Raw genomic sequence first — 21,720 nt, forward strand, 5'->3', positions numbered from 1 at the left:
ATCACCCCGGCTACAGATGTTGACCAACGTCTCCGTGAGCATCGAGGAGTCAGAGCGTTGCAACATCAGAGACGGCTGTCCCAAACTGGCAAAAGACAAGGCTCATCGGAGACCCAGATCTCTCATTCCCCTGCAATCCAAGTTATTGGAAGGTTGAGGATGGTGGATTGTTTGAGCTCAAGAGCTCAGAGCTGCAGTGGACTATACCGATCGCACAAGTTAAGAAATGACAGCGTATACGGTACATAGTTTCAGAAAGATTCCTGTAACAGTCAATATTTGTTTTTTTTCCAAAACAATGATGATCACAAAGAAGGTTTAGTATTTGATGTAACATGTAGTCATCAAAATATCTTTGAAGCCTTGATGGCAGTGGTGGGATTTGAACCCACGCCTCTTCCGAGACTGGAGCCTAAATCCAGCGCCTTAGACCGCTCGGCCACACTACCAGCTACCAATTGAAAAAAGCTACTTTTTCTTTTCAGTTAATTTCCCCGTATTTTTCCCGTTTTCATGTCAATTCACAACAAAGGTGATCTAAAGTCTCCATCCATTCAGAGGTTTGTGCATTAACTCAAAATAGTTCCCATCTTGAATCTCAGACTTGCTATAGACATTTGATCCACTTTAAATGGAGCAGAGATTGTTTCTTATCATAGTCTGCTTCGTTTGGACATGTGTCAAACTCATCTAAAAAGACAGATGAGTGTGAAACGTACCTGCCGTGTGCATTGGCACACGCCTTTAATCCAATTTATTGGAATGTTGAGGATGGTGGATTGTTTGAGCTCAAGAGCTCAGAGCTGCAGTGGACAATGCCGATCGCACAAGTTAAGGAATGACAGCGTATACGGCACATAGTTTCAGAAAGATTCCTGTAACAGTCAATATTTGTGTTTTTTTCCAAAACGATAATCATCACAAAGAAGTTTAGTATTTGATGTAACATGTAGGCATCAACATATCTGTGAAGCCTTGATGGCAGTGGTGGGATTTGAACCCACACCTCTTCCGAGACTGGAGCCTTAATCCAGCGCCTTAGACCGCTCGGCCACACTACCACTTATAGATGTAAAAAAGCTGCTTTTTCTTTCCAGTTAATTTCCCTGTGTTTTTGCCGTTTTCATGTCAATTCACAACAAAGGTGATCTCAAGTCTCCATCCACTCATGGGTTTGTGCATTAACTAAAAATGGTTCCCATCTTGAATCTCAGACTGCTCTCAGAACATAGACATTTAATCCACGTTAAATGGACCAGAGATAGTTTCTTATACTAGTCTGCTTCGTTTGGACATGTGTCAAACTCATCTCAAAAGACAGATGAGTGTGAAACGTACCTGTCGTGTGTATTGGCGGAGTCCTGTAATCCAAATTATTGGGAGGTTGAGGTTGGTGGATTTTTTGAGCTCAAGAGCTCTGAGCTGCAGTGGACAATGCCGATCGCACAAGTTAAGAAAAGACTGCATATCCATAGTTTCCGAAAGATTCCTGTAACAGTCAATATTTGTTGTTTTTACCAAACCAATGATCATCACAAAGAAGGTTTAGTATTTGATGTAACATGTAGTCATCAACAAATGTTTGAAGCCTTGATGGCAGTGGTGGGATTTGAACCCACGCCTCGTACGAGACTGGAGCCTAAATCCAGCGCCTTAGACCTCTCGGCCACACTACCACTTATGGATGGAAAAAAGCTGCTTTTTCTTTCCAGTTAATTTCCCTGTATTTTTGCCGTTTTCATGTCAATTCACAACAAAGGTGATTTCAAGTCTCCATCCATTCAGAGGTTTGTGCATTAACTCAAAATGGATCCCATCTTGAATCTCAGACCTGCTATCAGAACATAGACATTTGATCCACTTTAAATGGACCAGAGATTGTTTCTTATACTAGTGTGCTTAGTTTGGACATGTGTCAAACTCATCTCAAAAGACAGATGAGTGTGAAACGTTCCTGCCGTGTGCATTGGCGCACTCCTGGGGTCCGTTTCACAAAGCAGGTTTAGTGAAAACTCTGAGTCTGTTAACCCTGAAATGAGGGAAACTCTGAGTTTTCCGTTTCACAAAGGGAGGTAACTCAAACCAGAGAAAGAGGAGTAACTCTAGCCTGTTTCACAAAGAGAGGTAACTTAAGCTCTCGGTCAGTTACCGTAGTAACAGACGCTCTGAATCTAACCTGGTCGGGACCAGGTTTATTTCAGCGAACCTGGAGTTTCTCTCTGTCTCCTCCCTCAGTGGCGTCAATTCAGCCAATGGGTCTTTACGCAATACACATCCGTTTTCTGCACCACGGACAGCATGCGGCAGAGTTAGAGAGCAGAAAAGGCGTATCTGACAAACGCAACGTATTTTATTCACTATGTCAGTGCAACACAGGGACATCCCAGTTTAACTTCAAACAGTTAAAGTCAAAATGCAAAAAGGAGAGGGAGAGTAAAAAAAAGTCAAATATTTCCCTTAAACAGATGTATAAGAGGATTTATATCTTACTTTGAGATGAACTTGCATAATTAATCCATCAGTGGCTAACAGCCTCGTTAATATATTCTGGACCCATCACTTGCCTTCTTTCTTTTTTTTTATTGCGTGGTTGTCTGCTTCATTTTAATTTTTGTAAGTTAGTAACACTGCAGAGCGCACTTTTTTTTAACTTTATTTAAAACTTTATTTAAAAGTTCCAATTACAGTCAGAACATTGACCGTGGACAGTCAGGCATCAAGGAATTAAATAAACAAATACAGTATGAGACATAAAGTGGATGAAGTGCATAAGTCATTACATAAGTAACATAAATATAATAAAATAAAATAAATCAATTTAAATAAAAAGAAAGAAAATGGCAGGACATATATTATATCTGCAGAGCGCACTAAAAACGAGATTGATAGCGACCACTGTCGTCAGGGACGCTGGGACATTTCAAGATATGAGGGGGGGGTACAAGTGTTGGGATAGATAATACCTACTGAAATCCATCATGTTGTTCTGATATGCATTTGTAGTTATTTTATATGTATGAAGTAATAGAATACATCAATACAAATAGATACAGAGTAATTCCATATATGTATTTAAAAAAAAACATTTACATTCTCCCCTGAAGCCGAGGTGTGGCAGCTGCCCTGATCTAATTGACAATAAAATTTCATTTTTTTTTTCAAAATATGCTCTCATACTCGCCATATGCACGTATTAACACTTCTAACTCCAGTGGCGTGAAGTATGTGGATCTTCAGATGCAAACTAACGTTTCCTCAAAGGGATTTTGTAAATTGAAAAGATAAATAAAGTTAAAAAGAAAAAAAAGAAAATGTATGTCGCTCTTTTGTGTCGCCGGTTGCCATGGTGAATCCTTGTATCAGCGATCTACTGATGATGGCTTTTTATTTCCCTCACGCTCGCGCTTAACTCCAGGTGAAACTACTTAGAGTTGAGTAAATTACCTCAAATCCGCTGTTCTGGAACCGAAAACTCAGAGTTTCCGATCTCAGAGTAGATCAATTAAGAGTTCAGGATTAAACTCAGTGTTTGTTGAACCTGCTTTGTGAAACGGACCCCAGAAAGATTCCTTTAACAGTCAATATTTGTTGTTTTTACCAAACCAATGATCATCACAAAGAAGGTTTAGTATTTGATGTAACATGTAGGCATCAACAAATGTTTGAAGCCTTGATGGCAGTGGTGGGATTTGAACCCACGCCTCTTCCGAGACTGGAGCCTAAATCCAGCACCTTTGACCACTCGGCCACACTACCACTTATCGATGGAAAAAAGCAGCTTTTTCATTCCAGTAAATTTCCCTGTATCTTTCCCGTTTTCATGTCAATTCACAACAAAGGTGATCTCAAGTCTCCATCGACTCATAGGTTTGTGCATTAACTCAAAATGGTTCCCATCTTGAATCTCAGACTGCTATCAGAACATAGACATTTAATCCACGTTAAATGGACCAGAGATTGTTTCTTATACTAGTCTGCTTTGTTTGGATATGTGTCAAACTCATCTCAAAAGACAGATGAGTGTGAAACGTACCTGTCGTGTGTATTGACGCACTCCTGTTATCCAAGTTATTGGAAGGTTGAGGCTGGTGGATTTTTTGAGCTCAATAGCTCTGAGCTGCAGTGGACGATGCCGATCGCACAAGTTAAGGAATGACAGCGTATACGGTACATAGTTTCAGAAAGATTCCTTTAACAGTCAATATTTGTTGTTTTTACCAAACCAATGATCATCACAAAGAAGGTTTAGTATTTGATGTAACATGTAGGCATCAACAAATGTTTGAAGCCTTGATGGCAGTGGTGGGATTTGAACCCACGCCTCTTCCGAGACTGGAGCCTAAATCCAGCACCTTTGACCACTCGGCCACACTACCACTTATCGATGGAAAAAAGCAGCTTTTTCATTCCAGTAAATTTCCCTGTATCTTTCCCGTTTTCATGTCAATTCACAACAAAGGTGATCTCAAGTCTCCATCGAGTCATAGGTTTGTGCATTAACTCAAAATGGTTCCCATCTTGAATCTCAGACTGCTATCAGAACATAGACATTTAATCCACGTTAAATGGACCAGAGATTGTTTCTTATACTAGTCTGCTTTGTTTGGACATGTGTCAAACTCATCTCAAAAGACAGATGAGTGTGAAACGTACCTGTTGTGTGTATTGACGCACTCCTGTTATCCAAATTATTGGGAGGTTGAGGATGGTGGATTTTTTGAGCTCAAGAGCTCTGAACTGCAGTGGACAATGCCGATCGGACAAGTTAAGAAAAGACAGCATATCCATAGTTTCCGAAAGATTCCTTTAACAGTCAATGTTTGTTGTTTTTACCAAACCAATTCACAACAAAGGTGATCTCAAGTCTCCATCCATTCAGAGGTTTGTGCATTAACTCAAAATGGTTCCCATCTTGAATCTCAGACTGCTATCAGAACATAGACATTTGATCCACTTTAAATGGACCAGAGATTGTTTCTTATCATAGTCTGCTTCGTTTGGACATGTGTCAAACTCATGTCAAAAGACAGATGAGTATGAAACGTTCCTGCCGTGTGCATTGGCGCACGCCTGTAATCCAAGTTATTGGAAGGTTGAGGCTGGTGGATTGTTTGAGCTCAGAGCTGCAGTGGACTATGCCGATCGCGAATGTTAAGAAAAGACAGCATATCCATAGTTTCAGAAAGATTCCTGTAACAGTCAATGTTTTTACCAAACCAAGAATCCACTTATCGATGGAAAAAAGCAGCTTTTTCTTTCCAGTAAATTTCCCTGTATCTTTCCCGTTTTCATGTCAATTCACAACAAAGGTGATCTCAAGTCTCCATCGAGTCATAGGTTTGTGCATTAACTCAAAATGGTTCCCATCTTGAATCTCAGACTGCTATCAGAACATAGACATTTAATCCACGTTAAATGGACCAGAGATTGTTTCTTACACTAGTCTGCTTTGTTTGGACATGTGTCAAACTCATCTCAAAAGACAGATGAGTGTGAAACGTACCTGTCGTGTGTATTGACGCACTCCTGTTATCCAAATTATTGGGAGGTTGAGGATGGTGGATTTTTTGAGCTCAAGAGCTCTGAGCTGCAGTGGACAATGCCGATCGGACAAGTTAAGAAAAGACAGCATATCCATAGTTTCCGAAAGATTCCTGTAACAGTCAATGTTTGTTGTTTTTACCAAACCAATTCACAACAAAGGTGATCTCAAGTCTCCATCGAGTCATAGGTTTGTGCATTAACTCAAAATGGTTCCCATCTTGAATCTCAGACTGCTATCAGAACATAGACATTTAATCCACGTTAAATGGACCAGAGATTGTTTCTTATACTAGTCTGCTTGTTTGAGCTCAGAGCTGCAGTGGACAATGTGGATCGCGAAAGTTAAGAAAAGACAGCATATCCATAGTTTCAGAAAGATTCCTGTAACAGTCAATGTTTTTACCAAACCAAGAATAATCACAAAGAAGGTTTAGTATTTGATGTAACATGTAGGCATCAACATATCTTTGAAGCCTTGATGGCAGTGGTGGGATTTGAACCCACGCCTCTTCCGAGACTGGAGCCTAAATCCAGCGCCTTAGACCGCTCGGCCACACTACCACTTATAGATGGAAAAAAGCTGCTTTTTCTTTCCAGTTAATTTCCCTGAATTTTTAGCCGTTTTCATGTCAATTCACAACAAAGGTGATCTCAAGTCTCCATCCATTCAGAGGTTTGTGCGTTAACTCAAAATGGTTCCCATCTTGAATCTCAGACTGCTATCAGAACATAGACATTTGATCCACTTTAAATGGACCAGAGATTGTTTCTTATACTAGTCTGCTTTGTTTGGACATGTGTCAAACTCATCTCAAAAGACAGATGAATGTGAAACGTACCTGTCGTGTGTATTGACGCACTCCTGTTATCCAAATTATTGGGAGGTTGAGGATGGTGGATTTTTTGTGCTCAAGAGCTCTGAGCTGCAGTGGACAATGCCGATCGGACAAGTTAAGAAAACACAGCATATCCATAGTTTCCGAAAGATTCCTGTAACAGTCAATATTTGTTGTTTTCACCAAACCAATGATCATCACAAAGAAGGTTTAGTATTTGATGTAACATGTAGGCATCAACAAATGTTTGAAGCCTTGATGGCAGTGGTGGGATTTGACCCCACGCCTCTTCCGAGACTGGAGCCTAAATCCAGCGCCTTCGACCTCTCGGCCACACTACCACTTATTGATGGAAAAAAGCTGCTTTTTCTTTCCAGTTAATTTCCCTGAATTTTTGCTGTTTTCATGTCAATTCACAACAAAGGTGATCTCAAGTCTCCATCCATTCAGAGGTTTGTGCATTAACTCAAAATGGTTCCCATCTTGAATCTCAGACTGCTATCAGAACATAGACATTTGATCCACTTTAAATGGACCAGAGATTGTTTCTTATCATAGTCTGCTTCGTTTGGACATGTGTCAAACTCATGTCAAAAGACAGATGAGTGTGAAACGTTCCTGCCGTGTGCATTGGCGGACGCCTGTAATCCAAATTATTGGAAGGTTGAGGCTGGTGGATTGTTTGAGCTCAGAGCTGCAGTGGACTATGCCGATCGCGAATGTTAAGAAAAGACAGCATATCCATAGTTTCAGAAAGATTCCTGTAACAGTCAATGTTTTTACCAAACCAAGAATCCACTTATCGATGGAAAAAAGCAGCTTTTTCTTTCCAGTAAATTTCCCTGTATCTTTCCCGTTTTCATGTCAATTCACAACAAATGTGATCTCAAGTCTCCATCCATTCAGAGGTTTGTGCATTAACTCAAAATGGTTCCCATCTTGAATCTCAGACTGCTATCAGAACATAGACATTTAAGCCACGTTAAATGGACCAGAGATTGTTTCTTATACTAGTCTGCTTTGTTTGGACATGTGTCAAACTCATCTCAAAAGACAGATGAATGTGAAACGTACCTGTCGTGTGTATTGACGCACTCCTGTTATCCAAATTATTGGAAGGTTGAGGATGGTGGATTTTTTGAGCTCAAGGGCTCTGAGCTGCAGTGGACAATGCCGATCGGACAAGTTAAGAAAAGACAGCATATCCATAGTTTCCGAAAGAGTCCTGTAACAGTCAATATTTGTTGTTTTTACCAAACCAATGATCATCACAAAGAAGGTTTAGTATTTGATGTAACATGTAGGCATCAACAAATGTTTGAAGCCTTGATGGCAGTGGTGGGATTTGAACCCACGCCTCTTCCGAGATTGGAGCCTAAATCCAGCGCCTTAGACCTCTCGGCCACACTACCACTTATTGATGGAGAAAAAATGCTTTTTCTTTCCAGTTAATTTCCCTGAATTTTTGCCGTTTTCATGTCAATTCACAACAAAGGTGATCTCAAGTCTCCATCCATTCAGAGGTTTGTGCGTTAACTCAAAATGGTTCCCATCTTGAATCTCAGACTGCTATCAGAACATAGACATTTGATCCACTTTAAATGGACCAGAGATTGTTTCTTATCATAGTCTGCTTCGTTTGGACATGTGTCAAACTCATGTCAAAAGACAGATGAGTGTGAAACATTCCTGCAGTGTGCATTGGCGCACGCCTGTAATCCAAATTATTGGAAGGTTGAGGCTGGTGGATTGTTTGAGCTCAGAGCTGCAGTGGACTATGCCGATCGCGAAAGTTAAGAAAAGACAGCATATCCATAGTTTCAGAAAGATTCCTGTAACAGTCAATGTTTTTACCAAACCACGAATGACCACAAAGAAGGTTTAGTATTTGATGTAACATGTAGGCATCAACATATCTTTGAAGCCTTGATGGCAGTGGTGGGATTTGAACCCACGCCTCGTACGAGACTGGAGCCTTAATCCAGCGCCTTAGACCGCTCGGCCACACTACCACTTATCGATGGAAAAAAGAAGCTTTTTCTTTCCAGTAAATTTCCCTGTATCTTTCCCGTTTTCATGTCAATTCACAACAAAGGTGATCTCAAGTCTCCATCGACTCATAGGTTTGTGCATTAACTCAAAATGGTTCCCATCTTGAATCTCAGACTGCTATCAGAACATAGACATTTAATCGACGTTAAATGGACCAGAGATTGTTTCTTATACTAGTCTGCTTTGTTTGGATATGTGTCAAACTCATCTCAAAAGACAGATGAGTGTGAAACGTACCTGTCGTGTGTATTGACGCACTCCTGTTATCCAAATTATTGGGAGGTTGAGGATGGTGGATTTTTTGAGCTCAAGAGCTCAGAGCTGCAGTGGACAATGCCGATCGGACAAGTTAAGAAAAGACAGCATATCCATAGTTTCCGAAAGATTCCTGTAACAGTCCATGTTTGTTGTTTTTACCAAACCAATTCACAACAAAGGTGATCTCAAGTCTCCATCCATTCAGAGGTTTGTGCATTAACTCAAAATGGTTCCCATCTTGAATCTCAGACTGCTATCAGAACATAGACATTTAATCGACGTTAAATGGACCAGAGATTGTTTCTTATACTAGTCTGCTTTGTTTGGACATGTGTCAAACTCATCTCAAAAGACAGATGAATGTGAAACGTACCTTTCGTGTGTATTGACGCACTCCTGTTATCCAAATTATTGGGAGGTTAAGGATGGTTGATTTTTTGAGCTCAAGAGCTCTGTGCTGCAGTGGACAATGCCGATCGGACAAGTTAAGAAATGACAGCGTATACGGTACATAGTTTCAGAAAGATTCCTGTAACAGTCAATATTTGTTTTTTTTCCAAAACAATGATGATCACAAAGAAGGTTTAGTATTTGATGTAACATGTAGTCATCAAAATATCTTTGAAGCCTTGATGGCAGTGGTGGGATTTGAACCCACGCCTCTTCCGAGACTGGAGCCTAAATCCAGCGCCTTAGACCGCTCGGCCACACTACCAGCTACCAATTGAAAAAAGCTACTTTTTCTTTTCAGTTAATTTCCCCGTATTTTTCCCGTTTTCATGTCAATTCACAACAAAGGTGATCTAAAGTCTCCATCCATTCAGAGGTTTGTGCATTAACTCAAAATAGTTCCCATCTTGAATCTCAGACTTGCTATAGACATTTGATCCACTTTAAATGGAGCAGAGATTGTTTCTTATCATAGTCTGCTTCGTTTGGACATGTGTCAAACTCATCTAAAAAGACAGATGAGTGTGAAACGTACCTGCCGTGTGCATTGGCACACGCCTTTAATCCAATTTATTGGAATGTTGAGGATGGTGGATTGTTTGAGCTCAAGAGCTCAGAGCTGCAGTGGACAATGCCGATCGCACAAGTTAAGGAATGACAGCGTATACGGCACATAGTTTCAGAAAGATTCCTGTAACAGTCAATATTTGTGTTTTTTTCCAAAACGATAATCATCACAAAGAAGTTTAGTATTTGATGTAACATGTAGGCATCAACATATCTGTGAAGCCTTGATGGCAGTGGTGGGATTTGAACCCACACCTCTTCCGAGACTGGAGCCTTAATCCAGCGCCTTAGACCGCTCGGCCACACTACCACTTATAGATGTAAAAAAGCTGCTTTTTCTTTCCAGTTAATTTCCCTGTGTTTTTGCCGTTTTCATGTCAATTCACAACAAAGGTGATCTCAAGTCTCCATCCACTCATGGGTTTGTGCATTAACTAAAAATGGTTCCCATCTTGAATGTCAGACTGCTATCAGAACATAGACATTTAATCCACGTTAAATGGACCAGAGATAGTTTCTTATACTAGTCTGCTTCGTTTGGACATGTGTCAAACTCATCTCAAAAGACAGATGAGTGTGAAACGTACCTGTCGTGTGTATTGGCGGAGTCCTGTAATCCAAATTATTGGGAGGTTGAGGTTGGTGGATTTTTTGAGCTCAAGAGCTCTGAGCTGCAGTGGACAATGCCGATCGCACAAGTTAAGAAAAGACAGCATATCCATAGTTTCCGAAAGATTCCTGTAACAGTCAATATTTGTTGTTTTTACCAAACCAATGATCATCACAAAGAAGGTTTAGTATTTGATGTAACATGTAGTCATCAACAAATGTTTGAAGCCTTGATGGCAGTGGTGGGATTTGAACCCACGCCTCGTACGAGACTGGAGCCTAAATCCAGCGCCTTAGACCTCTCGGCCACACTACCACTTATGGATGGAAAAAAGCTGCTTTTTCTTTCCAGTTAATTTCCCTGTATTTTTGCCGTTTTCATGTCAATTCACAACAAAGGTGATTTCAAGTCTCCATCCATTCAGAGGTTTGTGCATTAACTCAAAATGGATCCCATCTTGAATCTCAGACCTGCTATCAGAACATAGACATTTGATCCACTTTAAATGGACCAGAGATTGTTTCTTATACTAGTGTGCTTAGTTTGGACATGTGTCAAACTCATCTCAAAAGACAGATGAGTGTGAAACGTTCCTGCCGTGTGCATTGGCGCACTCCTGGGGTCCGTTTCACAAAGCAGGTTTAGTGAAAACTCTGATTCTGTTAACCCTGAATTGAGGGAAACTCTGAGTTTTCCGTTTCACAAAGGGAGGTCACTCAAACTAGAGAAAGAGAGGTAACTCTAGCCTGTTTCACAAAGAGAGGTAACTTAAGCTCTCGGTCAGTTACCGTAGTAACAGACGCTCTGAACCTAACCTGGTCGGGACCAGGTTTATTTCAGTGAACCTGGAGTTTCTCTCTGTCTCCTCCCTCAGTGGCGTCAATTCAGCCAATGGGTCTTTACGCAATACGCAGTTTTCTGCACCACGGACAGCAAGCGGCAAAGTTAGAGAGCGGAAAAAGCTTATCTAACAAACGCAATTTAACTCGTTCACTTTATTCACTATGTCAGTGCAACAATATCACTGGGACATCCCAGTTTAACTTCAAACAGTTAAAGTCCAAATGCAAAAAGGAGAGGGAGAGTAAAAAAAAGTCAAATATTTCCCTTAAACAGATGTATAAGAGGATTTATATCTTACTTTGAGATGAACTTGCATAATTAATCCATCAGTGGCTAACAGCCTCATTAATATCTTCTGGACCCATCACTTGCCTTCTTTCTTTTTTTTTATTACGTGGTTGTCTGCTTCCTTTTCATTTTTGTAAGTTAGTAACACTGCAGAGCGCACTAAAAACCAGATTGATAGCGACGACTGTCGTCAGGGACGCTGGGACATTTCAAGATATGAGGGGAGTATACAAGTGTTGGGATAGATAATACATACTGAAATCCATCATGTTGATCTGATATGCATTTGTAGTTATTTTATATGTATGAAGTAATAGAATAAATCAATACAAATAGATACAGAGTAATTCCATAAATGTATTTAAAAAAAAAACATTTAGATTTTCCCCTGAAGCCGAGGTGTGGCAGCTGCCGTAACCAAGTGACGGCCCTGATCTAAATGACAATAAAATTTCATTTAATTCCCAAAATATGCTCTCATACTCGCCATATGCACGTATTAACACTTCTAACTCCAGTGGCGTGAAGTATGTGGATCTTGAGATGCAAACTAATGTTTCCTCAAACGGATTTTGTAAATTGAAAAGATAAATAAAGTTAAAAAGAAAAAAAAGAAAATGTATGTCGCTCTTTTGTTGTCGCCGGTTGCCATGGTGAATCGTTGTATCAGCGCTCTACTGATGATGGCTTTTGATTTCCCTCACGCTCGCGCTTAACTTCAGGTGAAACTACTTAGAGTTGAGTAAATTACCTCAAATCCGCTGTTCTGGAACCGAAAACTCAGAGTTTCCGATCTCAGAGTAGATCAACTAAGAGTTCAGGATTAGACTCAGAGTTTGTTGAACCTGCTTTGTGAAACGGACCCCTGTAATCCAAGTTATTGGAAGGTTGAGGCTGGTGGATTTTTTGAGCTCAATAGCTCTGAGCTGCAGTGGACGATGCCGATCGCACAAGTTAAGGAATGACAGCGTATACGGTACATAGTTTCAGAAAGATTCCTTTAACAGTCAATATTTGTTGTTTTTACCAAACCAATGATCATCACAAAGAAGGTTTAGTATTTGATGTAACATGTAGGCATCAACAAATGTTTGAAGCCTTGATGGCAGTGGTGGGATTTGAACCCACGCCTCTTCCGAGACTGGAGCCTAAATCCAGCACCTTTGACCACTCGGCCACACTACCACTTATCGATGGAAAAAAGCAGCTTTTTCATTCCAGTAAATTTCCCTGTATCTTTCCCGTTTTCATGTCAATTCACAACAAAGGTGATCTCAAGTCTCCATCGACTCATAGGTTTGTGCATTAACTCAAAATGGTTCCCATCTTGAATCTCAGACTGCTATCAGAACATAGACATTTAATCCACGTTAAATGGACCAGAGATTGTTTCTTATACTAGTCTGCTTTGTTTGGATATGTGTCAAACTCATCTCAAAAGACAGATGAGTGTGAAACGTACCTGTCGTGTGTATTGACGCACTCCTGTTATCCAAGTTATTGGAAGGTTGAGGCTGGTGGATTTTTTGAGCTCAATAGCTCTGAGCTGCAGTGGACGATGCCGATCGCACAAGTTAAGGAATGACAGCGTATACGGTACATAGTTTCAGAAAGATTCCTTTAACAGTCAATATTTGTTGTTTTTACCAAACCAATGATCATCACAAAGAAGGTTTAGTATTTGATGTAACATGTAGGCATCAACAAATGTTTGAAGCCTTGATGGCAGTGGTGGGATTTGAACCCACGCCTCTTCCGAGACTGGAGCCTAAATCCAGCACCTTTGACCACTCGGCCACACTACCACTTATCGATGGAAAAAAGCAGCTTTTTCATTCCAGTAAATTTCCCTGTATCTTTCCCGTTTTCATGTCAATTCACAACAAATGTGATCTCAAGTCTCCATCCATTCAGAGGTTTGTGCATTAACTCAAAATGGTTCCCATCTTGAATCTCAGACTGCTATCAGAACATAGACATTTAAGCCACGTTAAATGGACCAGAGATTGTTTCTTATACTAGTCTGCTTTGTTTGGACATGTGTCAAACTCATCTCAAAAGACAGATGAATGTGAAACGTACCTGTCGTGTGTATTGACGCACTCCTGTTATCCAAATTATTGGAAGGTTGAGGATGGTGGATTTTTTGAGCTCAAGGGCTCTGAGCTGCAGTGGACAATGCCGATCGGACAAGTTAAGAAAAGACAGCATATCCATAGTTTCCGAAAGAGTCCTGTAACAGTCAATATTTGTTGTTTTTACCAAACCAATGATCATCACAAAGAAGGTTTAGTATTTGATGTAACATGTAGGCATCAACAAATGTTTGAAGCCTTGATGGCAGTGGTGGGATTTGAACCCACGCCTCTTCCGAGATTGGAGCCTAAATCCAGCGCCTTAGACCTCTCGGCCACACTACCACTTATTGATGGAGAAAAAATGCTTTTTCTTTCCAGTTAATTTCCCTGAATTTTTGCCGTTTTCATGTCAATTCACAACAAAGGTGATCTCAAGTCTCCATCCATTCAGAGGTTTGTGCGTTAACTCAAAATGGTTCCCATCTTGAATCTCAGACTGCTATCAGAACATAGACATTTGATCCACTTTAAATGGACCAGAGATTGTTTCTTATCATAGTCTGCTTCGTTTGGACATGTGTCAAACTCATGTCAAAAGACAGATGAGTGTGAAACATTCCTGCAGTGTGCATTGGCGCACGCCTGTAATCCAAATTATTGGAAGGTTGAGGCTGGTGGATTGTTTGAGCTCAGAGCTGCAGTGGACTATGCCGATCGCGAAAGTTAAGAAAAGACAGCATATCCATAGTTTCAGAAAGATTCCTGTAACAGTCAATGTTTTTACCAAACCACGAATGACCACAAAGAAGGTTTAGTATTTGATGTAACATGTAGGCATCAACATATCTTTGAAGCCTTGATGGCAGTGGTGGGATTTGAACCCACGCCTCGTACGAGACTGGAGCCTTAATCCAGCGCCTTAGACCGCTCGGCCACACTACCACTTATCGATGGAAAAAAGAAGCTTTTTCTTTCCAGTAAATTTCCCTGTATCTTTCCCGTTTTCATGTCAATTCACAACAAAGGTGATCTCAAGTCTCCATCGACTCATAGGTTTGTGCATTAACTCAAAATGGTTCCCATCTTGAATCTCAGACTGCTATCAGAACATAGACATTTAATCGACGTTAAATGGACCAGAGATTGTTTCTTATACTAGTCTGCTTTGTTTGGATATGTGTCAAACTCATCTCAAAAGACAGATGAGTGTGAAACGTACCTGTCGTGTGTATTGACGCACTCCTGTTATCCAAATTATTGGGAGGTTGAGGATGGTGGATTTTTTGAGCTCAAGAGCTCTGAGCTGCAGTGGACAATGCCGATCGGACAAGTTAAGAAAAGACAGCATATCCATAGTTTCCGAAAGATTCCTGTAACAGTCAATGTTTGTTGTTTTTACCAAACCAAGAATCATCACAAAGAATTGATGTAACATGTAGGCATCAACATATCTTTGAAGCCTTGATGGCAGTGGTGGGATTTGAACCCACGCCTCTTCCGAGACTGGAGCCTTAATCCAGCGCCTTAGACCGCTCGGCCACACTACCACTTATCGATGGAAAAAAGAAGCTTTTTCTTTCCAGTAAATTTCCCTGTATCTTTCCCGTTTTCATGTCAATTCACAACAAAGGTGATCTCAAGTCTCCATCGACTCATAGGTTTGTGCATTAACTCAAAATGGTTCCCATCTTGAATCTCAGACTGCTATCAGAACATAGGCATTTAATCCACATTAAATGGACCAGAGATTGTTTCTTATACTAGTCTGCTTTGATTTGAACCCACGCCTCTTCCCAGACTGGAGCCTAAATCCAGCGCCTTAGACCTCTCGGCCACACTACCACTTATTGATGGAGAAAAAATGCTTTTTCTTTCCAGTTACAGTTTTTCTCTATTGCCAAAACACAAAACCCAGTACTCTAAACCAAATGACCAGTTGCCTAAACACATTTAGTAAAACTACCCCCCTTTTGCCACAACCACAAACACAATTCACCTGTAGACACTGTTCACAAAACCCATCCCCTTTTTCTCAAAACTCTAAACACATTTTGCCGTGCTAAAACACATTTTGCATATAACTCTGCTCCAATATGCATTGTGAAGCTCATGTGATGCAAAATGCTACCCACAATCAGCAAAACTTGAACACAATGAACATACCTGGTGTCAATCAGTAAACACAACTACTCATAATTGAAAACACCTATTGCAAATGATGTGACCACACCTATATAAGTCAGTGCAGTTAGCTGAAGGCTCAAAAACAAAAATAGATGATCAAGACAGGAGAAGAGGAGTTCGTGTCAGATGTGTTTGGCATTTGAGAAGGAAATACCATTTAGTGAAGAGTTAACACTGTTTTGAGGGTAGAGTGTGCTTTTGCAAGAGAAGTGTAGGATTTTGCATTTTGTGTGTGAGTTTTGTAATTTGTGTTTAGAGTTTTGAGAAAGTGAGGTAGTCTATCAGGAAATGTGTTTAAACAATTGTGAAAAACTGTAACATCAATCAGCAATTCATTAGTGTATGTCTGCCACCCTACTCTCCGTTCCTAAACCCAATAGAGGAGTTCTTCTCATCATGGCGGTGGAAGGTCTATGACCGCCAACCTTACACCAGAGAGAACCTTCTCAGGGCTATGGACCTGGCCTGTGATGATGTGGCTGTGCAGGCGTTCCAAGGCTGAGTGTGGCATGCCAGGGCATTCTTCCCACGTTGTTTGGCTATGGACAATATTGCCTGTGACGTTGATGAGGTCTTGTGGCCCCACCCAGCCCAACGTGATGCCGCCCCATGATTTCGGTGTCAACATACAACATACTGTGTCAATTTTCAAACGTACTGTAATAAAAGAAATACCACCCTGAACATTGTGTTCTCAATTGTTACTGTACTGTATTGTGTGTAATGGATCCTCTATGGAGTTTACAGTACTAATTTTTGCATTGAGTTGTGATATTACTGCATTTTCTGCATTATGTAACTATTCCCATGAAATGCACAAATCTATAGTAAATGCCCAAAACATATTTGAGAATAAATAAGGGTTGCTCAAATGCATCCTGGCAGTTGTGAAACTGTAAAAAGAACAGTCTCACACTGTGAACATTGTGTTTTAAATTTTTTTGGTAATGTGGTTAATGATGCTCAGTAGTGTTTACATTTCTGCAAGCCTTGAGTGGTATTTTGGTGTCAGAGTTTGCTTTTGAGCATATGAGCAACTGTTTTGGTGTGATGGGTTGGTTTTTGAGCATGTGAGCATCTGTTTTGGTGTGATGGGTTGGTTTTTGAGCATATGAGCAGCTGTTTTGGTGTGATGGGTTGGTTTTTGTGCATATGAGCATCTGTTTTGGTGTGATGGGTTGGTTTTTGTGCATATGAGCATCTGTTTTGGTGTGATGGGTTGGTTTTGAAAAGAAACTGTGAGGTTTAGTGTACGTAGCTTTAGAAAAGTGTTTTGTGTTTAGAGTTTTGTGAAAAGTGAGGGCAGTATCGTGAAATGTGTTTAAGCAATAGTGAAAAACTGTAATTTCCCTGAATTTTTGCCGTTTTCATGTCAATTCACAACAAAGGTGATCTCAAGTCTCCATCCATTCAGAGGTTTGTGCGTTAACTCAAAATGGTTCCCATCTTGAATCTCAGACTGCTATCAGAACATAGACATTTGATCCACTTTAAATGGACCAGAGATTGTTTCTTATCATAGTCTGCTTCGTTTGGACATGTGTCAAACTCATGTCAAAAGACAGATGAGTGTGAAACGTTCCTGCAGTGTGCATTGGCGCACGCCTGTAATCCAAATTATTGGAAGGTTGAGGCTGGTGGATTGTTTGAGCTCAGAGCTGCAGTGGACTATGCCGATCGCGAAAGTTAAGAAAAGACAGCATATCCATAGTTTCAGAAAGATTCCTGTAACAGTCAATGTTTTTACCAAACCAAGAATCATCACAAAGAAGGTTTAGTATTTGATCTAACATGTAGGCATCAACATATCTTTGAAGCCTTGATGGCAGTGGTGGGATTTGAACCCACGCCTCGTACGAGACTGGAGCCTTAATCCAGCGCCTTAGACCGCTCGGCCACACTACCACTTATCGATGGAAAAAAGAAGCTTTTTCTTTCCAGTAAATTTCCCTGTATCTTTCCCGTTTTCATGTCAATTCACAACAAAGGTGATCTCAAGTCTCCATCGACTCATAGGTTTGTGCATTAACTCAAAATGGTTCCCATCTTGAATCTCAGACTGCTCTCAGAACATAGACATTTAATCGACGTTAAATGGACCAGAGATTGTTTCTTATACTAGTCTGCTTTGTTTGGACATGTGTCAAACTCATCTCAAAAGACAGATGAGTGTGAAACGTACCTGTCGTGTGTATTGACGCACTCCTGTTATCCAAATTATTGGGAGGTTGAGGATGGTGGATTTTTTGAGCTCAAGAGCTCTGAGCTGCAGTGGACAATGCCGATCGGACAAGTTAAGAAAAGACAGCATATCCATAGTTTCCGAAAGATTCCTGTAACAGTCAATGGCCGGGTTTCCCAGATCCAACCTCTCTTAAGGATTTAAGAGAGGTTCAAAGAAGGTTTGAACTAAGAGAGAACCCTAAGATACGGGTGTTTCCCAGATGACTTCTTAACACCGTTCTTTAGTTTCGCTCTTTCAGAAGCTCTTTGGAGCAGCTGTCCGGTTCTGAAACCAAATCAATCGATGCCAGGCAAATCGATCACCGATCACTATCAGCGCATTTTCACACGCAGCACTGCTACCTAACGCACTAATTCCCTGCTGCCTGTGCGTTATAATGAAAAATTAAGATGATAAATATAATTCAATGACCCTTTTTCATCCAAACGGTGCGTTACTCCGTTATTTCTGGCTACAGTGAGGCTTTTTTTCCCCACACGCAGAAACCGGGAGGAAACGTGGTGGCCGTGTGTGTGCGTTCAAATACATGAGCCAAGAGAAGGCGAGTTTCGCAAATCGCAACGTGGAATTACAGCAATCCCTGGTTTTTCGCAGGGGTTATGTTCCAAAAAGAACCCGTGATAAGTGAAATTCTTTTTACAATCATAGAGGGCTTCAGATTGCAGAGATCATCCCCGCCACGCACGTATTCCTGCTCTTCTGATGCTGCTGCATCCCGCAGGTGGGTTTTTTCAAGAGAAGAAAATAGTTATGGGTCGTTGTCTTCGCTCTTTTTTCTTCTGGGCAAAAAGATTCTTTAATATAAACCGACACCATTGATTATATTTGAGACTGTAATGAACGATTCATCAAAGGATCCCGTTGATCAGCTGCTGCTTCCCTGTCATCACATAGATGCGCTCGGGCGCGGCGCAGGAGGATCGGTGTCCCGGCTGCCTGGACAGCCCGGTCCGACAGCACGTCCAGGGGACTGAAGTGCTGACGCACGAATGCGTTCATAAAAACAGTTCTGCTTCGCGCACGGTGACGCGGTTGATTTGCAGCGAGAACATGCTGTATAGCAGCCAAATCATCAAATAAATGATATTCATGATGATCGTTTTATTTGTGCGTAATGCATAAAGCATATACAGGAACACACTTGTTATTCCTTATTTTTCTTTTTTTCCCCCCTTTGCTGTCACCAATAAATGCTAAACAATATAAATCTAAAGTATAAAATAGATCAAAACTTGTGCGTGGTGCATTGTTTTAATATCTCATTGCTTGGTGTAATATTGTTTTGCCTGACGCGGCTGGATCTGTGAGTCTTTGTTCACTAAGATGGTTGTAAAGACTGGGTCAGCAGCATCTTTCATTTCCTTCTTAATGAAAGAGATACTTAAGCTAAGAGCGACTCTGGGAAACGCGATTTTCTTTCACAGGCTCCTTAAGAAGGTTTGAAAGAAGTCTTTCGCTGTTAAGAACTACTTAACTGATCTGGGAAACCCGGCCAATGTTTGTTGTTTTTACCAAACCAAGAATCATCACAAAGAATTGATGTAACATGTAGGCATCAACATATCTTTGAAGCCTTGATGGCAGTGGTGGGATTTGAACCCACGCCTCTTCCGAGACTGGAGCCTTAATCCAGCGCCTTAGACCGCTCGGCCACACTACCACTTATTGATGGAAAAAAGAAGCTTTTTCTTTCCAGTTAATTTCCCTGTATCTTTCCCGTTTTCATGTCAATTCACAACAAAGGTGATCTCAAGTCTCCATCCATTCAGAGGTTTGTGCGTTAACTCAAAATGGTTCCCATCTTGAATCTCAGACTGCTATCAGAACATAGACATTTGATCCACTTTAAATGGACCAGAGATTGTTTCTTATCATAGTCTGCTTCGTTTGGACATGTGTCAAACTCATGTCAAAAGACAGATGAGTGTGAAACGTTCCTGCAGTGTGCATTGGCGCACGCCTGTAATCCAAATTATTGGAAGGTTGAGGCTGGTGGATTGTTTGAGCTCAGAGCTGCAGTGGACTATGCCGATCGCGAAAGTTAAGAAAAGACAGCATATCCATAGTTTCAGAAAGATTCCTGTAACAGTCAATGTTTTTACCAAACCAAGAATCATCACAAAGAAGGTTTAGTATTTGATCTAACATGTAGGCATCAACATATCTTTGAAGCCTTGATGGCAGTGGTGGGATTTGAACCCACGCCTCTTCCGAGACTGGAGCCTTAATCCAGCGCCTTAGACCGCTCGGCCACACTACCACTTATTGATGGAAAAAAGAAGCTTTTTCTTTCCAGTAAATTTCCCTGTATCTTTCCCGTTTTCATGTCAATTCACAACAAAGGTGATCTCAAGTCTCCATCGACTCATAGGTTTGTGCATTAACTCAAAATGGTTCCCATCTTGAATCTCAGACTGCTATCAGAACATAGACATTTAATCCACGTTAAATGGACCAGAGATTGTTTCTTATACTAGTCTGCTTTGTTTGGACATGTGTCAAACTCATCTCAAAAGACAGATGAATGTGAAACGTACCTGTCGTGTGTATTGACGCACTCCTGTTATCCAAATTATTGGGAGGTTGAGGATGGTTGATTTTTTGAGCTCAAGAGCTCTGAGCTGCAGTGGACAATGCCGATCGGACAAGATAAGAAAAGACAGCATATCCATAGTTTCCGAAAGATTCCTGTAACAGTCAATGTTTTTACCAAACCACGAATCACCACAAAGAAGGTTTAGTATTTGATGTAACATGTAGGCATCAACATATCTTTGAAGACTTGATGGCAGTGGTGGGATTTGAACCCACGCCTCGTACGAGACTGGAGCCTTAATCCAGCGCCTTAGACCGCTCGGCCAAACCACTTATTGATGGACAAAAGCTGCTTTTTCTTTCCAGTTAATTTCCCTGAATTTTTGCCGTTTTCATGTCAATTCACAACAAAGGTGATCTCAAGTCTCCATCCATTCAGAGGTTTGTGCGTTAACTCAAAATGGTTCCCATCTTGAATCTCAGACTGCTATCAGAACATAGACATTTGATCCACTTTAAATGGACCAGAGATTGTTTCTTATCATAGTCTGCTTCGTTTGGACATGTGTCAAACTCATGTCAAAAGACAGATGAGTGTGAAACGTTCCTGCAGTGTGCATTGGCGCACGCCTGTAATCCAAGTTATTGGAAGGTTGAGGCTGGTGGATTGTTTGAGCTCAGAGCTGCAGTGGACTATGCCGATCGCGAAAGTTAAGAAAAGACAGCATATCCATAGTTTCAGAAAGATTCCTGTAACAGTCAATGTTTTTACCAAACCACAAATCACCACAAAGAAGGTTTAGTATTTGATGTAACATGTAGGCATCAACATATCTTTGAAGCCTTGATGGCAGTGGTGGGATTGGAACCCACGCCTCTTCCGAGACTGGAGCCTAAATCCAGCGCCTTAGACCGCTCGGCCACACTACCACTTATTGATGGAAAAAAGAAGCTTTTTCTTTCCAGTAAATTTCCCTGTATCTTTCCCGTTTTCATGTCAATTCACAACAAAGGTGATCTCAAGTCTCCATCGACTCATAGGTTTGTGCATTAACTCAAAATGGTTCCCATCTTGAATCTCAGACTGTTATCAGAACATAGACATTTAATCCACGTTAAATGGACCAGAGATTGTTTCTTATACTAGTCTGCTTTGTTTGGACATGTGTCAAACTCATCTCAAAAGACAGATGAATGTGAAACGTACCTGTCGTGTGTATTGACGCACTC

The 21,720-nt window shown here is 40.9% G+C and overlaps 21 non-coding genes across 21 annotated transcripts; all 21 read right to left on the reverse strand.

Moving 5' to 3' along the window:
• Positions 1-367: 367 nt before the first annotated feature.
• On the reverse strand, positions 368-449 carry trnal-uag (transfer RNA leucine (anticodon UAG)). The gene has a single exon. It is a non-coding gene; the product is annotated as a tRNA-Leu (tRNA).
• A 530-nt stretch (positions 450-979) lies between these two features.
• trnal-aag (transfer RNA leucine (anticodon AAG)) lies at positions 980-1,061 on the reverse strand. Its single transcript has one exon. It is a non-coding gene; the product is annotated as a tRNA-Leu (tRNA).
• Positions 1,062-1,594: 533 nt separating this feature from the next.
• trnal-uag (transfer RNA leucine (anticodon UAG)) lies at positions 1,595-1,676 on the reverse strand. Its single transcript has one exon. It is a non-coding gene; the product is annotated as a tRNA-Leu (tRNA).
• A 1,998-nt stretch (positions 1,677-3,674) lies between these two features.
• trnal-uag (transfer RNA leucine (anticodon UAG)) lies at positions 3,675-3,756 on the reverse strand. Its single transcript has one exon. It is a non-coding gene; the product is annotated as a tRNA-Leu (tRNA).
• Positions 3,757-4,294: 538 nt separating this feature from the next.
• trnal-uag (transfer RNA leucine (anticodon UAG)) lies at positions 4,295-4,376 on the reverse strand. The gene has a single exon. It is a non-coding gene; the product is annotated as a tRNA-Leu (tRNA).
• Positions 4,377-6,023: 1,647 nt separating this feature from the next.
• Positions 6,024-6,105, reverse strand: trnal-uag (transfer RNA leucine (anticodon UAG)). Its single transcript has one exon. It is a non-coding gene; the product is annotated as a tRNA-Leu (tRNA).
• Positions 6,106-6,639: 534 nt separating this feature from the next.
• Positions 6,640-6,721, reverse strand: trnal-uag (transfer RNA leucine (anticodon UAG)). Its single transcript has one exon. It is a non-coding gene; the product is annotated as a tRNA-Leu (tRNA).
• A 989-nt stretch (positions 6,722-7,710) lies between these two features.
• Positions 7,711-7,792, reverse strand: trnal-uag (transfer RNA leucine (anticodon UAG)). The gene has a single exon. It is a non-coding gene; the product is annotated as a tRNA-Leu (tRNA).
• A 518-nt stretch (positions 7,793-8,310) lies between these two features.
• Positions 8,311-8,392, reverse strand: trnal-aag (transfer RNA leucine (anticodon AAG)). Its single transcript has one exon. It is a non-coding gene; the product is annotated as a tRNA-Leu (tRNA).
• Positions 8,393-9,323: 931 nt separating this feature from the next.
• trnal-uag (transfer RNA leucine (anticodon UAG)) lies at positions 9,324-9,405 on the reverse strand. Its single transcript has one exon. It is a non-coding gene; the product is annotated as a tRNA-Leu (tRNA).
• A 530-nt stretch (positions 9,406-9,935) lies between these two features.
• trnal-aag (transfer RNA leucine (anticodon AAG)) lies at positions 9,936-10,017 on the reverse strand. The gene has a single exon. It is a non-coding gene; the product is annotated as a tRNA-Leu (tRNA).
• Positions 10,018-10,550: 533 nt separating this feature from the next.
• trnal-uag (transfer RNA leucine (anticodon UAG)) lies at positions 10,551-10,632 on the reverse strand. The gene has a single exon. It is a non-coding gene; the product is annotated as a tRNA-Leu (tRNA).
• Positions 10,633-12,551: 1,919 nt separating this feature from the next.
• Positions 12,552-12,633, reverse strand: trnal-uag (transfer RNA leucine (anticodon UAG)). The gene has a single exon. It is a non-coding gene; the product is annotated as a tRNA-Leu (tRNA).
• Positions 12,634-13,171: 538 nt separating this feature from the next.
• On the reverse strand, positions 13,172-13,253 carry trnal-uag (transfer RNA leucine (anticodon UAG)). The gene has a single exon. It is a non-coding gene; the product is annotated as a tRNA-Leu (tRNA).
• A 533-nt stretch (positions 13,254-13,786) lies between these two features.
• trnal-uag (transfer RNA leucine (anticodon UAG)) lies at positions 13,787-13,868 on the reverse strand. The gene has a single exon. It is a non-coding gene; the product is annotated as a tRNA-Leu (tRNA).
• Positions 13,869-14,386: 518 nt separating this feature from the next.
• trnal-aag (transfer RNA leucine (anticodon AAG)) lies at positions 14,387-14,468 on the reverse strand. Its single transcript has one exon. It is a non-coding gene; the product is annotated as a tRNA-Leu (tRNA).
• Positions 14,469-14,991: 523 nt separating this feature from the next.
• Positions 14,992-15,073, reverse strand: trnal-aag (transfer RNA leucine (anticodon AAG)). The gene has a single exon. It is a non-coding gene; the product is annotated as a tRNA-Leu (tRNA).
• A 2,460-nt stretch (positions 15,074-17,533) lies between these two features.
• trnal-aag (transfer RNA leucine (anticodon AAG)) lies at positions 17,534-17,615 on the reverse strand. Its single transcript has one exon. It is a non-coding gene; the product is annotated as a tRNA-Leu (tRNA).
• A 1,918-nt stretch (positions 17,616-19,533) lies between these two features.
• Positions 19,534-19,615, reverse strand: trnal-aag (transfer RNA leucine (anticodon AAG)). Its single transcript has one exon. It is a non-coding gene; the product is annotated as a tRNA-Leu (tRNA).
• A 518-nt stretch (positions 19,616-20,133) lies between these two features.
• On the reverse strand, positions 20,134-20,215 carry trnal-aag (transfer RNA leucine (anticodon AAG)). The gene has a single exon. It is a non-coding gene; the product is annotated as a tRNA-Leu (tRNA).
• A 1,123-nt stretch (positions 20,216-21,338) lies between these two features.
• trnal-uag (transfer RNA leucine (anticodon UAG)) lies at positions 21,339-21,420 on the reverse strand. Its single transcript has one exon. It is a non-coding gene; the product is annotated as a tRNA-Leu (tRNA).
• Between the last annotated feature and the right edge of the window lie 300 nt (positions 21,421-21,720).

This window comes from Cololabis saira, chromosome 7, assembly GCF_033807715.1.
Source record: "Cololabis saira isolate AMF1-May2022 chromosome 7, fColSai1.1, whole genome shotgun sequence".
NCBI classification, from domain to species: Eukaryota; Metazoa; Chordata; class Actinopteri; order Beloniformes; family Belonidae; genus Cololabis; species Cololabis saira.